At 41.3% G+C, this 6,488-nt stretch overlaps 1 pseudogene across 1 annotated transcript; it reads right to left on the reverse strand.

Annotated features, from left to right (window-relative positions):
- Window positions 1-3,383: 3,383 nt before the first annotated feature.
- LOC309806152 (putative monooxygenase p33MONOX) lies at window positions 3,384-4,414 on the reverse strand (annotated as a pseudogene). The gene has a single exon. The product of its transcript is annotated as a putative monooxygenase p33MONOX (transcript).
- Between the last annotated feature and the right edge of the window lie 2,074 nt (window positions 4,415-6,488).

Below are 6,488 nucleotides of genomic sequence, written 5' to 3' on the forward strand. Positions count from 1 at the left end.
TCTTCTTTTCCAAATTGTATCCCTTTTATTTCTTTTTCCTCTCAGATTGCTGAGGCTAGGACTTCCAAAACTCTGTTGAATAATAGCACTGAGAGTGGACATCCTTGTCTTGTTCTTGATCTTAGAGGAAATGCTTTCAGTTTTTCACCATTGAGAATGATGTTTGCTGTGCGTTTGTCATATATGGCCTTTATTATGTTGAGGTAGGTTCCCTCTATGAACACTTTCTGGAGGGTTTTTATCATAAATTGGTGTTCAATTTTGTCAAAAGCTTTTTCTGCATCTATTGAGATGATCATGTTGTTTTTATTCTTTAATTTGTTAATATGGTGTATCACATTGATTCATTTGCATATATTAAAGAATCCTTGCATCCCTGGGATAAATCCCACTTGATCATGGTGTATGATCCTTTTAATGTGTTGTTGGCTTCTGTTTGCTAGTATTTTGTTGAGGATTTTTGCATCTATAGTCATCAGTGATATTGGTCTGTAATTTTCTTTTTGTGTAGTATCTTTGTCTGGTTTTGGTATCAGGGTGATGGTGGCCTCATAGAATGAGTTTGGGAATGTTCCTTCCTCTGCAATTTTTTGGAAGAGTTTGAGAAGGATCGGTGTTAACTCTTCTCTAAATGCTTGATAGAATTCACCTGTGAAGCCATCTGGTCCTGGACTTTTGTTTGTTGGAAGATTTTTAATCAGTTTCAATTTCATTACTTGTGATTGGTCTGTTCACATTTTCTATTTCTTCCTGGTTCAGTCTTGGAAGGTTATAGCTTTCTAAGAATTTGTCCATTTCGTCCAGGTTGTCCATTTTATTGGCATAGAGTTGCTTGTAGTAGTCTCTTAGGATGCTTTGTATTTCTGTGGTGTCTGTTGTAACTTCTCCTTTTTCATTTCTAATTTTATTGATTTGAGTCCTCTCCCTGTTTTTTTTTTTTTTGATGGGTCTGGCTAATGGTTTATCAATTTTGTTTATCTTCTCAAAGAACCAGCTTTTAGTTTTATTGATCTTTGCTATTGTTTTCTTTGTTTCTATTTCATTTATTTCTGCTCTGATCTTTATGATTTCTTTCCTTCTGCTAAATTTGGGTTTTGTTTGTTCTACTTTCTCTAGTTCCTTTAGGTGTAAAGTTAGATTGTTTATTTGAGATTTTTCTTGTTTCTTGAGGTAGGCCTGTATAGCTATAAACTTCCCTCTTAGCACTGCTTTTGCTGCATCCCATAGGTTTTGAATCGTCGTGTTTTCATTGTCATTTGTCTCTAGGTATTTTTTGACTTCCTCTTTGATTTCTTCGGTGATCTCTTGGCTATTTAGTAATGTAGTGTTTAGCCTCCATGTGTTTGTGCTTTTTACGTTTTTTCCCCTGTAATTCATTTCTAATCTTATAGCATTGTGGTCAGAAAAGATGCTTGATATGATTTCAGTTTTCTTAAATTTACTGTGGCTCGATTTGTGACCCAACATGTAATCTATCGTGGAGAATGTTCCATGCGCACTTGAGAAAAAAGTGTAATCTGCTGTTTCTGGATGGAATGTCCTATAAATATCAATTAAATCTATCTGGTCTATTGTGTCATTTAAAGCTTCTGTTTCCTTATTTATTTTCATTTTGGATGATCTGTCCATTGGTGTATGTGAGGTGTTAAAGTCCCCACTATTATTGTGTTACTGTCGATTTCCTCTTTTACAGCTGTTAGCAGTTGCCTTATATAGTTTCCAGTGACCTCCTCCTTGAGTTTGATTAATGTACTAGAGCAGCACAGAACTCAGGGAAACATTTTACTTACTAGATTACCTGTTTATTTTAAAAGGATATAACTCAAGAAGAGCCAGATGGAAGAGATGAATAGGGCAAGGAAAGGGGAAAGGTTGAGAAGCTTCCACGCCCTCACTGAGGGCCACTCTCCCCAAATCTGTACATGTTCACCAACACAGAAGCTCTCTCAACCCTGTCCTTTTGGGGTTTTATGGAGGCTTCATTACCTGGGCATGGTTGATTAAATCATTGGCCATTGATGACTGAACTTAATCTCCAGCCCCTCTCCCCTCCCTGGGGTGGTAAGGCTGAAAGTTCCAAGGCTCTAATCATATGGTTGGTTCCCCTGGCAACCAGACCCCATCTTTATGTGCTTTGCACAAGTCATCTCATTAACATAACAAAACACCTTTAGGAAATTCTGAGAGTTTTAGGAGCTCTGTGTCAGAAACAGGGACTAAGATCAAAAATATATTTCCTTTTTTTTTTTTTTTTTGAGAAAGTAGTAAGGATTTTTATTGCCAAAACAAGTTAAGAGAAACAAGCATAACAGGAGACACAAATAAATTAATTGTTCTGATCATTTTAGACTCCAGGGTATCTCTGTGGGAAGATCAGCTCAGCTCCTTGTGTAGACACCACACTGTCCAAAGCAAAAGACAGCAGGAATTTGAGACAGTGTTCAAGACAATGATTGAACATGTACACAGTTAGGAGAAATGAAAAGGTGGTTTCCCTAGTCCCTTTCCTCAGTGAGGTACATGTTTATAAAGGAATGAGGCTCATTTTTGGGGAAAATGATTGCATACTGAAAATTTTTAATTCTTCCACCTCCCAGGAAAAAGTTTTTCAGGCCCTGGCCTGAACAAGAAACTCAAAATAGGGTGACACTAGTTTCATATGAACCACAAGACTATACTCAAACTGCAGGTGCTGCCTCCTTTAAGAAAGTTTAACATCCATTTATCTATACCAAACCAGTAGACTGAATTTTCTCCCTTAGGAAGTTTTCAACCAAATGGGAGTTAAATTAATCTCACTTTAAAATGCAACAAAGGATATGTAAGGCTAGTGTTTGTTCTGTGACACACAAAAGAGAAGCATCCCTCCAACAGCACTGGCCCAAGAGGTACTACAGTAAGAACTGGCTGCAGGGCAAAGTCATCCAGGAGGTCTACCAAAAAGCGAGGAGATTCCAGTTTCAGCAGAAAACATAGGGGATCCCTGCCAAGGCTGTCTCTTAACTATACCCATATCTCAAATAGATCTTGGGTCCCCATAACTGACGAGGCTGGAACACACAGTGCCAGCATAGCCAAGAGGGCTAAAGTTGTCTAAACTAGTCATTGAACGCCTCTATGCCATAATTTGTCCATGCACACATGGATAGTGGTAAAGGAATCAAGAAGCCTTGGTTTTGGAACAACACAAACATTATTTACCTAGTAAGTAATGATCAAAGTTCTTGGGTAGAGTAAAGATACAAAACTAGGTAATGAGGTCCCCATACATCACTGCTGAGGTTTAGTCTAACTTTAAATTAAAGCAGTACAAAATGGCTTCTTCTGCACAAGGACAAACTTTGCACTAATATTTCTCAAAAATCAATTATGTCTCCAGCTCTAGCCTCAGTTTGAGAGATTTTTTAAAAGACAAAACAAAATTTTCCTATGTCACAGCCAAGGTAAAGGGGAGCTGGGCTCAAGACACCCTCTATCCAGAGTCCCTGGAACAGAAAGAGCTCTAGAAGCCAGTGGGTGTGAGAACATTCAAGTCCTACGGTTTGAGATTGTGGGCCCACGGCAGCTGTTTCTTCCCTTCTATCACTGGGATGTCCATTTTGGTTGGCTTGAACACTGCTGGATCCTCTGCCATTCGGGTGGCCTGCATTCAGATGAGTTCCATTGGAGAAGGCTTCTGGGCTCCTTTGTAGGCCTGGATGACAAAACCTCCAGAATCAGACTTCTGGAGGGATCTTGGCCCAAAGAGGCTCCGTTTATCTGCCGAGCTTCTGTCTTTTTCCCCACTTCCAGAATCCATGGTGCAAAGATGGGGGCCAGGTAAGGCTGTGGAAGAACCAGAAGTGAACCAGCCTCTGGGCTTCTGCTTAGGGGAAGAGTGGGAGTTGCTGCTTGGGGTGGACTGGGTGGAGGCCGGCTGCTTCTCCTCTCTTGTTATCTCTCCACTCTGGAGCTTTAGTTTGTGGAGTGCTTCTGCCACTCGAGGGTACTTGGTCTCCTCGGTGGTGAGGCCCTTGTGGGGTGTGTAGCCAGCATCTCTCAGCCCTGCCTGCTGCTCAAAACGCTGAATGCTCTCCTGGGTCTGTTTTTTGATCAGAGACCTCATGATGACATGGGTAGCTTTAGCCTTTGCCACGGGGACCTTGTCCGCACCGTCAGTGGCTGATGGCAGGGCACGGGACGAGACACTGGCCTCTCCTTCCTCCACCTTGGCGAGGTGCTGATACTTGCACTCTGGAATCACTGACTTCCAGGGGATGCTGCCCATGTCTGATGGAGGAGGAATCATGAGCGTAGGGTCCTCCAGGGCATCATCATAGCTGAATGCCTGACGGTACATCCCGATGGGCAGGGACATCTTGCCAAGAGACCCACTAGGCTCAAGGGCAGGCACTTCTGGTTGTCTCAAAGCCATTGAAAGGCGGGGATCCAGGTGCTTTTTCTGTACAGAATTCAGAGCTGAGTCCCTGCCACTAGAGTGAAATGATGTGAAGATTATGCTGACAGGTATTCAAGAGGAGCATTGTCCAGCTGCTGCAAATTAGCAAAGCTGCTCGGGAAGAGTCCATCCATTCCAGAGGTTCTGTTTTTCCACCTCCGTGGAGCTGCCTGCGGCCCGAGCTCCGGCACTAAAGAGGCTCCGAGGACCCACGTCTCTCGAGAGGCTGTGGCACATTCATGACCCAAGCCATGGTGTGAGTGGCGCTGTGCCCGTGGTGACACAGAAGGCCCCAAGCACCAACCAGGGAGGGACCCAAAGATATATTTCTTATTATGAATCACAGCATCACATCATTTACTGAATGCTGAGTGCTGACTTGACAGCAATAACATTTCTTTTGAAATTTTCAAGAATATGATCCTTAATGAAGCAACAACTAGAAAAGTTTAAAAGTTCACACCACTGTTAGAAAAAAAATGTGGTGTTTTTCCATGTTAGTTGTAGAATTCTGGCTTAAAAACCCAGGGAGGAACGGATTGGTCTTAGCATGTTCGGAGGTGATTTTTGGTGGACAAAATTATTTTGCAAACAGATTACTGTTTAATCATTCAGATGGCTCTTTTGAGTTACTTTAAGATCTGTGAGGTAGATGCAGGCAGTAAGTTCAATAGCTTGTCATTGTAAGCTGGACAGTTTTATAGAATATTGTATTAATTTTTTTCAAAGGCAAATGCAGTCAGGATATAATGTCATAGCCACTTTCTGGAAAACCAAATGCACATTTTTTCAAACACAATTGTAAGCTGCGGTTGATGTGGCAGCCCTATAGCTGAAGTGGACTGATCTCTATATAACTAATTTCTTTGTGTCATTTAACCTGGCCAACCTTGGGTTCCACAAACCTCATTGATCAAGTTTTCACCCTTTGCTGGTGTCCTGTAATGTCCCAGGAAGTGGTGTTGAGAGGAATGAGGAGTTTGACCCACTTGGAGCTGAGTCGCCATGTTTACTGAAGCTAACAGTGATTTGACACATCCAAGGAAGCTTTTCTCCCTGAAGGAACCATTTCCCATCATGTCTCAAACTTTTCTCCATTCTACTAGGAAAGATGAATTCTACTTTCCTCCGAAGTAGTAGAGGACAGTCAGGTTGCTGCCAAAAGACAGCTCTTCACACTCTTGAGAATGTGAAATGAATTAACGTGTGGCCTGAGGGGCTGAAATTTGGCAGAATTGGCAGGTGTGAACATTCTTTCTTCACCTCGTGCAGAGTCATCTGGGGGGAAAGAGACGGAGGGTCCTGATATGAGCTGTTTGCCATTGCACAGTGCCGGCCACTGCATGACACTCTATACCAACAGAGAAGATGTGTTCTCCTGTGAAAAGAACTGACAGGTATGGTTTGGTTCTGGGAACTGAGCCACATGACACCATGCTGGAAACGAAGTCATTAGCTGTGATCTTGTAAAGATTCTGGCATTGTGAGATAAAGTGGTTTGATCACCAATGTGTCACATAATGAGGCTTTGGAGTAGCTTTAAAAGGCACTGTAGATCAGTATGAAAATGAAATGTTTTACATCTAATGAAAAAATTCTACTCAGAGGAGAATATATTCAACCATTTAAAGTTTGTGTGTGTGTACATGCATGCATGTGTATGTGTGTGTATGTGTGTGGTATAGACAAAGAGAAAATCCACTTAGGAGAACTTGTAAAGAACCTACTAAAAATCATATGGCCAAGACATAGCCTTTAATTTTAGAACTACTGGATGTAAAAATTGAAGGAAGTGAGCATCAGTGAGTGTAAAAGATGACAGCCAGAAAATATCACTGTGAGTTACGATATCAATAGAGCAATGAATTACCAGTGGCACAGAGGTGCTTTATGAGCCTTGGCAGGCAATTAGGTAAGAGTGGTTTCTCCTGGCATAGCAATTTGAAGTGGTTATTAACTATATATACTGAAATTTGATGGGATAAAAAAAGTTTAAAAAAAATAACTTTCACATTGAATTGTTCCCCACACTATGCTTTAAAAAAAAAAA

Source organism: Mesoplodon mirus (assembly GCF_964341445.2).
Source record: "Mesoplodon mirus genome assembly, chromosome: 6".
NCBI lineage: Eukaryota > Metazoa > Chordata > Mammalia > Artiodactyla > Ziphiidae > Mesoplodon > Mesoplodon mirus.